Consider the following 10,209-nt stretch of genomic DNA (forward strand, 5'->3'; position numbering starts at 1 on the left):
TAATTAATAGATGATTATTGAATGTCTTAGGAGATCCCTATACCACCCGCTCCATATCCATTTAATGGAAGAACTTGAACAAAAATCTCTTTACACCTAGATATGATATATGAACCCCACCTAACAGATGCCACAAATTAGTCATTGTATTCTTCATCGCCTGATAATCAATAATACTTGCTGTTAGAAAACAACCAACCAAACAATGTTCATAGGCCAATTTTTGTAACCCCAGATCAATCGGCAATAACAATGTATCTTCTTATTCCCTATCCTCAATATTCGGCTCAGCCAACTCTTCCTTCGTGGCAATAGCTTCACACTATGGATAAACCACCCAAAATAACAAAGAGACAGAATGGCAACAAGAAAAGAAAATAGGATGTGCTACAGCGAGCAGACAAAAAATTAATTAAGTTTGTTTGTTGTTGTTTTTTTAAAAGGAAAATGGAGCCAAACTCCAGGTTAAGGTCCTTAATACTGTACTATATTAACTTTTTATAATTATCAGAAATCTTAGGCTCGAAATATTTAATGATTAAAATATACATAAAAAAAACCAAACACCCATAAATGGGCAATTTACTAAAAAAAACCCTTTTTTTCATTAATTACCGAAATGGTCTGACTTTTTTATTATTTACGGGAAAGGACTATTTTCCCCGAAAGCGCGTCTACGTCAGCGCGGAGTCAGTGTCCATGTCAGCAAAACGCGTCCCTGGAGGAGCGTTTTGCCCCGCTCCAACAGTCACTTGAAGGTTTGAACTCCAACGGTAAAAAAAAAACTATAAAAGGCCCCTCCCCCTTTTCATTTTTTCACACAATAGTCCTCTCACAACAATTCTCTCTAAATTCTTTCCAAATTCTCTCAAATTTCTTTCAATTTTTGTCAAAGTTGTCTCTAATTTTTGCAAAAAAAACTGTGTTTAATTTTTTTTGAATTAGTTTTATTTTTTAAATTACAAAAATATTCGATCATGTTAGCAATGGCTTGTTTATTAATTCGTCTCGATAAGAAACACATCTTCGTCGAGCAAATGACAATGGCAAGTAATCAACTTAATTAATTTTTGAATCGTATTTAATTTTTTTTCATTTATGCACTTTTAATTAATATTTATTTTATAATTTTTTTATAACAGTCTGTAGATCGGGTGTTGCAATGCTATATTCGTAATATGCCTGGTCCTCTATCGCTGTTGATAGAGAAGTTCCTACGGGAAGCGGGTTTTTGGCACGTGGCCATGATAGGCCGGGGGTGCAAGTTGGACACGAAATTAATCAGTGCATTGATAGAGAGGTGGAGACCCGAGACACACACTTTCCATCTTCCATACGGAGAGTGTACTGTCACTTTAGAAGATGTGCAATTGCAATTAGGGTTGCCGGTGGATGGGTACGCAGTCACCGGGTCCGCATCATCTACTGATTGGGGAGCCGTATGCTACGAGCTTTTCGGTGCTATATTGGATAATATTAACGGAGGTCGGATCGAGATGGGCTGGTTACGAGACACATTCCCAGAGCCGAATAATGAATTGACTGAACTCGAAGGAATACGATATGCTCGGGCATACATTCTTGAGATGATTGGAGGTTATCTGATGCCAGACTTATCATGAAACCGCGTACATCTGAGATGGCTGTTGAAACTCGTTGATTTTAGAGCAGCAGGTGAATTAAGTTGGGGGTCTGACATGTTAGCAACATTGTATCGGGAGATGTGCGGGGCGGCACGACCGAATAAAGCCAAAATCAGAGGATGCCTATCACTACTGCAATCATGGGCACGGTTTCGCTTTCTATTTTTACGTCATCGAGTGAACCACCTATATACATTCCCATTAATAACGAGGTAAATTTTATATTATATTTTACATTTATTACGTAGATTTAAAATATAATTGTATGCTAAAAAAATATTTAGTTAGGTGGAACCATTCGATGAGTTATGTTGGAATACCCACATCTCTTGAAGATATACGGCTTCTATTAGACCAACGGTCAGAAGCACAAGTAAGTATGAAATAAAATATATATACATAATAAAATAATCGTTTTGTATTTATTATTTAGTATTTAGTATTACCTATATAACTAACATTATTATCATGTTCATATAGTTTCAATGGACACCATACGAGGATCCGACAATTCGGGCAGTAATTCTGGATGAATTTTTTCAAAATCCGAACATTTGGCATGTGAAGGTCCCATTGGTAAACTATGCTATTGTGGAGATATACCAGTTAGATAGGATATTACGGTAATTTGAATTTCGACAACCGATTCCTGTGGAACCTGAGGTGCTCGATGATGAGCACAAAGTCGACTTACGGCTATTGAATACGGATTGGCCGAGACACTGGTCAGAATATATTAAAATGTGGGAAAATCGATATGACTATATAACTACTCAGGAATCGATCATCGTTCTTGAGTTAGCATGCGTGCCGAAATACATGCCATGGTTTAAGATCCATGGCAAGCTATATTTACTATCAGAAGAGGAGAGGCGACGACAAATTCGTGTGCAAATGGAACGGCGGGCCCCTTTAAATCCAAGAAGAAGGGATGACGCGGGCCCATCAACAGCGCCCACACAGCCACCTGGCCCGCTAACACTTCAACCAACGACAACCATATCACAGCCTTTTCAGACTATACCAGGTGCGTATCCTAGCCCTTATATGTATCCTAACCCTTTTATGTTTCCTTTTCCCAGTCCTATGGCAGGTTGGAATGCATGGCCCGATTCATCGCTGTTCCCAATTACTCCGAGTCAACCATCGATCAATAGGCCACCGTCGCATGAGGGATCGCACGAGGCCCCGTCGGGGAGCTCTTCTTTTTACCATTCCCCACCGCCTTATGAGATTCAAACACCTCTACCATGGGTGATGCAAACACCTCCGCACTCATTATTTTATCAATGTGGGTCATCCTCCCGACACTCACAACCAGATCCCCTGCCGGTGGAACCACAATCCCCATCGGAGCAACCACAACCCTCGTCGAAAACTGAACCAATGAGGAATCCAGCGCGTAACCGTTGACGACCCCCCCATGTGGCACTGATTTCGACCGGTAGCAACATTGATTTTTTTAATATATTTGTAGAAACTTTTTTTATATAATTTCATATAATAAAATAAAAATTGTTTTTAATATTATAATTGTACTTTACTTTTTTTTTAATTTTAATATAATAAATATTATTTTAAATTAGCCAATAATTTTTATTAAAATAAATGTTATTTTGACTACGGTAATATTTTTAATATTTTTAATAAAATATAAATAATGAAACATAATTTTATTACAATAACTATCAACTATTCCGATTTGGACATGATCGAGTTATATGGCCTGGGTTCCTACACAATCCGCACAACCTCTGTTGGTTCATTTTTTCTTGGATATCCATATTATTACGTATTCTAGTCGAGCAAGGTCGACCCTTTGGTTTGCGATGCAATTCTCTATCCGGTAACAGCTTAAACAGAGCAAGCGATACAGACGACCACTTACGTTCATTTGGGATTAGTGGGAATACGTGTCTTCACACATTGTACATGTATTCTATTTTGTACACTTGGTCGACATATGTCATGAGATCCAGACGGAGATTCTAACAAGCTGCAATTACATGAGCGCATGGATAACGTAGTGCGTCAAACACCCCATAGTCGCATGTCCTATTTCTTAAGTGTACACGATATTGCCCGCCAATAATACCTTGGTTCGGTCTATCAAACTCCGTCACACGAAACCATAGGTTGTCGCAATCGTGACAGATTGTGTGCATGGTGTTGGCTCGTGCCTTCGCCTTATTAATCTCTAGCAATATATTTGCGCACCATACATGGCCTCCCTGCATTTGGCCTTTATAACTCGCTACTCGCTTTGGAAATAGTGCCGCTAAAGGAAAATATGTCTCTCGCACAACAGCTGTTATCGGTAAATGACGTGTTCCTTTTAGAACAAAATTTATGCATTCAACCAAGTTTGAGGTCATATGACCATATCGTAGGCCGTCGTCGTATGCTTGTACCCACTATTCGAAATGTATGTTACAAAGGTAGTCTGCGCCTTCTTTGTTAACTGAATGCAAAATCACTAACATCTCATGAAAACGGTCCTTACTTATCTCATACCCTGCCAATATAAGTTGATAACGAAAATTACATACCACTCTTCCATTCAGAATAAATTGAATATTACAAACGAAATTATATTAATAGAGATTAAATACCATATTGGTCACTTCTCGTCGTTCAGTTGTTGATCGATATTGCCTGTAGTAGTTGGACGTAACATGCCTTAGGCAATACCGATGGTGTGTGCAATGCCATTGGCTTCCTTGTCGCTCAATTGTGGCTAGTATTCCAGTACCCTGATACGATATAATGCATATATCAAGTTGGGGGAAGACATGCCTCCTTAACCTCGAAAGAAAGAAATCTCAGTCATTAGTTGACTGTAATGCCCCGTACCCGATACCGTTGCCGGAGTCGAACACGAGGTGTTAACGGACTTAATTCATTACTTAAACAGGTCATACAATTCTTTTTAAAATTTCCAGACAAGCTGGCTAACTGCATCACAGTCGCTTTAAAAATCATATCTCGAGTTCCGAAACTCGAAATCCAATTCTGTAAATTTTTCCTGAAACTAGATTCATATATCTATCTACTAATTGTTTTCTAGAATTTTTGGTCGGGCCAATTAGTACAGTTTATTAGTTAAAATCTCCCCTATTTTAGGGTTTGACTACTCTAACCTCTGTGTATTACGAATCAGATATCTCCCTGTACAAAGCTTCAATGACTATGCCGTTTATCTCTAATAAAACTAGACTCAATAAGGAATCTGTACATATAAATCATGACTTCTAATTATCTTTGTAAAATTTATGGTGAATTTCCAAAGTCAGAATAGGGGATCCAGAAATCGCTCAGGCCCTGTTTCACAAAAATTTAAACATCTCATAAAATATAGCTCATATACCTGTTTCGCTTCTTCCATATGAAAATAGACTCATCAAGCTTCGATTCCATAACTTATTCTACTATTTTTAGTGATTTTTCAAATTCTCGTCACTACTGCTGTCTGAATCTGTTTTATGGTAAATTTTACCTATTTCATGGTTTCCTTGGATTAGCTAGCAATTTGACATACATAACACCAAATATGATCATGATTAGCCATTCCAATGGCTAATCATTACCAAGCATTTCCATACCACTCAATAACCATATCATAAGACTATATATACAAAATGATTATAATGCTATACATGCCATACTCAAAATATACAAGCCATTATGCCAAGATGGTATATGGATAGTGTGAGCGAGCCTCCGACCGTTCCTGATTTCCGAGCTGGCTTTTCAAAACTACAAGGAATGAGAAGGAGGGAGTAAGCATAAATGCTTAATAAGTTCACATGCAAATAGCAAGTAACATAACCATATAAGCAAACATAAAACATCATTTGCATAATCATCACCAAGACATTCATATCACATTTTCATTTATCATTTTATCATATTGTTGTTATATCGATTTTTCAACCCGAGGGTTAAGTACATACCTGTTCAAAGTACCCATTTCACAACACTTACCAATACGTCCCTTTCATCTTGAGTATTCCTCCATTTCAGTAGAACTTTACCCGTTGAACACATCGGAATATAATTCGGATACATGGAAAGTTTGCACATAAGTGCCACATATGTAGCCAAGCTACCATGTAACCTGCCCATAAGCGAACTCGGACTCAACTCAACGAGCTCGGGCGTTCGCATCCATAAGTGAACTCGAACTCAACTCAACGAGCTCGGATGCCTAGTTACATCTCACGAACTCGGACTCAACTCAACGAGTTCGGACGCTCGTATCCATAAGTGAACTCGGACTCAACTCAACGAGTTCGGATGCCCAAATATCCCAGTGACATGTCACTTGTATCCTAATCCATTCATAAGGTTCAACGGGCCATTTTTCCCAATCATATGTCTCAACCATCTTCTATGGAATGTCGATACCGATACTCGGTAGTATTTCACATTTTCCAAGTATATCACATAATTTGACATATTATCAAACAATTGTCACAAGTATGATATTTCATAATAATTATCATATCATTTAAATAGCATTAAAACATTTAAAACAATAACTATGTTACCAACATTTACATATGAACTTACCTCGTATGCGAAAATGGCTACTTTTACCATTTCGTCCACAACTTGGTATTTTCCCCATTTTAGCCCGAATTTCAGTTTTCCTTGCTCTATCATTTAAAATATAGTCTAATTAGGACTCACATTATTCAAATTGACCCAAAATCATATTTTGGAAAAATTACAATTTTACCCTTAAACTTTTGCATATTTATACTTTTGCCCCAAAGCTCGTAAATTAAACTTCAGCCTATTTTCTTATGTTTTATGACATGCTGATCATTTTTCCCTTCTATGGCAATATCAAATTCTCACTCTAACATGTACTTATGACTATTAGGTATTTTTACCGATTAAGCCCTTTTGCTCGTTTTCACTTAAAACCGAGTAGCACAAGTTGTCTAACATAATTTAAAACCTCATATTCTATCATAAAACACCAAAATACACAAATTTCACCTATGGGTATTTTTCCAAATATAAACCCTAGGTTAAATTATTGCTAGCATAAGCTAAATTGAGCTATCGGGACTCCAAAAACGTAAAAATCATTAAAAACGAGGCTAGAACGGACTTACAATCGAGCTTGGAAGCTTGAAAAACCCTATCCATGGTTTCTCCTTGCTATATTCAGCCATGGGGTTGAAGATGAGCAAAATTGGCTTTTAATTTTGTATTTTAATTCATTTTACCCCTAAATGACCAAAATGCCCTTACTACTAAACTTTCCAAAAATTCCATCCATGTCCAATTTTTGTCCATAGACTTAGAAATTGGTAAAATTTCTATTTAAGACCTAATTAATATTTCAAAACAATTTCATACTAGAAACTTCTAGAATGCAAGTTTTGTAAATTATTCGATTTAGTCCCTAATTTCAATTTAAGCACTTTATGCATAAAATTTCTTCACGAAATTTTCACACAATCATGCAATCATATCATAGACCTTAAAATAATCATAAAATAATTATTTCTATCTCAGATTTTGTGGTCACGAAACCACTATTCCGACTAGGCCCAAAATCAGGATATTACATTGACTCCCCCGGTGTTATTGCCAACGCAATTGGAATGATTCTCCCATTGCCATCCTGTGCCACAGCTAGCAATAGCCAATGGGTATATCTACCATACATAAAGGTACCGTCAATTTGTACCAATGACTTGCAGTATATAAATGCGTCCTGACATTGCTTAAAGCTCCAGAACAGACGTTTGAACACTTGGCATCCACGGAGCAATCGGTCGTTGTAGTATGCAGGTGTTGTTTCAAGGTCTGTTATGCAACCTGGGACATATCTCTCCAGCACCCGACACCATTTCCACACTTCATTATATGAAGCGTCCTACCTACCATACATCTTTTCTAACACCTTCTGCTTAGCTATCCAAAACTTACGGTAAGAGGGCGTATACTTCAATTGGCTACGAATATTGGCAATTAAGACTGGCACTGAAGTCTTCGGATCCGCGTTCAACGTCAGTAGTATTAAGCTAGCAATCATATCTGAATCCATCTTAGGATGATCTTGTAGAACACCTGCCAACAAAGTATGTTAAATAATGCAACATTAGGTAATAACAGTTTTATTCAAAAACCCTAAATAGCTAATGATACTTTACCGCCAACATATGAATGTGGACCTTTGTACTTTTTTATCTCCCAGAAGCCTGTCTTTTTCCTCAATGAGGCCATGATTTTTCATGAACACATACCATCTTGCACTGCACACTTGGCCTCAAACTTATTGAATTTGGATTTAACCACGTTGTAATTAACCCCGTTCATGATGCTATGTTGTTCAATGTAGCAAAAAAACTATCCTTATTGGAAAACTCCCTACCAAATTCAATTTCACCCGAATCCAATGACGAACTTGTAAGGTTACGCCTTCTGTGTGGTAGATCTAGAAACTCCAACGCATCATCTTGAGATAGATCGACATTATGCATGTGGGCTGAAGGCGAGTACGCCCTGAATCGTGGATCTTCTTCTTCTTCATCTGAACCCCATTCAACATCTTCAGGTATGGTTGGAAAAGGCTCTAGTTCAGAAAATAATCCAACTTCTGCACCATCGGGGCCGGGCTCTAGAGGTGGATGCACATTGAACTTATCATTCGACCCACCATCATCTGCAACGAACAAGGTCCCCTCGCTGGTGGATTTCGTAGGGAGTATATCATCCCTTCTTCTAGATGTTTCATAACGTCCCCAATCTGATGTGGATTGCCAACCACTAGAAGTTGATGTCATTCCCTAGTACGTATTTCCAGTATCAAACATCGACCCACCGAGGTACATGTCCCATCCACCAACGAAGTGTGTGCAGGGGTTGTGTATTCCATACTGCTACCAAACATAGGTGCTTCCGTGTTTTGCCACCCACTAATGGAGTGTCGGGCAGAGGTCGTGTATTCCTCTCGAACAACATTAGATGTCGAGGTCGCAAATGCATCAATTGGTGATGAAAATTGTACATATAACTCAAGATAGGGTGATCCACTAGCAAGATGAGTCTGCACCATTGCCTCTAAGCTACGAGGACCTTTGATGTCGAATGATCATATCTTACGGAATCTACCGAAGTACAAAATCAATACTTAATAGACAAAACTTTCATTGGCGTTGTTCCGAAGATTTTACGACTAATTCTTTTACGAAGTTCTGTGAAATCTATGTTCTGGTTAAAAACCAGTCGTGTTGTGCTATTTGATAAAAAAACAACACCATTCTCGGTGTCACGGCCCTCGCCATCATAGTAAATAACAGCACTAACACGTTCACCCATCCTCAGTTTCTATTTTACTTTAGCCTCAATTTCTCTTGCTGTAACTTATGCAACCTGAGAATTAAGTTTGGCTCATTTATAGTCAAAGGCTTTTTCAAATACTACAGTAGCAAAAGAGCGTCCACGTGAGAGCTTTTTTCTGTAATTTTGCTGAAAGTGCATCATTCTTGAAGCGTTTTTGACACTATTTGTTTAGAAACATCTTCTCAAAATTATCTTATTAGATACCACTGTAGCAAAAGAGCGTCCACGTGGGAGCTTTTTTCCATAATTTTGCTAAAAGTGCATCCTTCTTAAAGCGTTTTTGACACTATTTGTTCAGAAACATCTTCACAAAATTATTTTATTAGATACCACTATAGCAAAAGAGCGTCCATGTGGGAGCTTTTTTCCGTAATTTTTCTGAAAGTGCATCATTCTTGAAGTATTTTTGACACTATTTGTTCAGAAACATCTTTTAAAAATTATTTTATCAGATATTACTGTAGCAAAAGAGCGTCCACGTGAGAGCTTTTTTCCATTATTTTACTGACAGAGTGCATCCTTCTTGAAGCGTTTTTGACACTATTTGTTCAGAAACATCTTCTCAAAATTATTTTATCAGATATCACTATAGCAAAAAAGCGTCCACGTGTGAGCTTTTTTCCATTATTTTGCTGACAGTGCATCCTTCTTGAAGAGTTTTGTACACTATTTGTTTAGAAACATCTTCTCAAATTTATTTTTTCAGATACTACTGTAGTAAAAGAGCGTCCACGTGGGAGCTTTTTTCCGTAATTTAATTAATAAACCCTAAAAAACCCTAAACCCTAATTTAATTAATTTTTATTTTCATAGTTAATTTAATTAATTAACCCTCAACTCTAATTAAATTAATTTTTCCCTTAAAAAATACTAAAAATCCTAAACCACTAAAAACCCTAAACCATAAAAAACTCTAAACCACTACACCCTAAACTATTAAACCCTAATTTAATTGATTTTTTCTTATTTTCATAGTTTATTTAATTAATTAACCCTCAACTCTAAGTGTTCATTAAATTTTCCCTTAAAAAACACTAAAAATCCTAAACCACTAAAAATCCTAAACCACCAAAAACTCTAAACTACTAAACCCTAAACTACTAAACCCTAATTTAATTAATTTTTTTTCTTATTTTTATAGTTAATTTAATTAATTAACCCTCAACTCTAGGTGTTCATTAATTTTTCCCTTAAAAAAACT

The sequence above is a fragment of the Gossypium hirsutum genome, chromosome A03 (assembly GCF_007990345.1).
Source record: "Gossypium hirsutum isolate 1008001.06 chromosome A03, Gossypium_hirsutum_v2.1, whole genome shotgun sequence".
Lineage (NCBI taxonomy): Eukaryota > Viridiplantae > Streptophyta > Magnoliopsida > Malvales > Malvaceae > Gossypium > Gossypium hirsutum.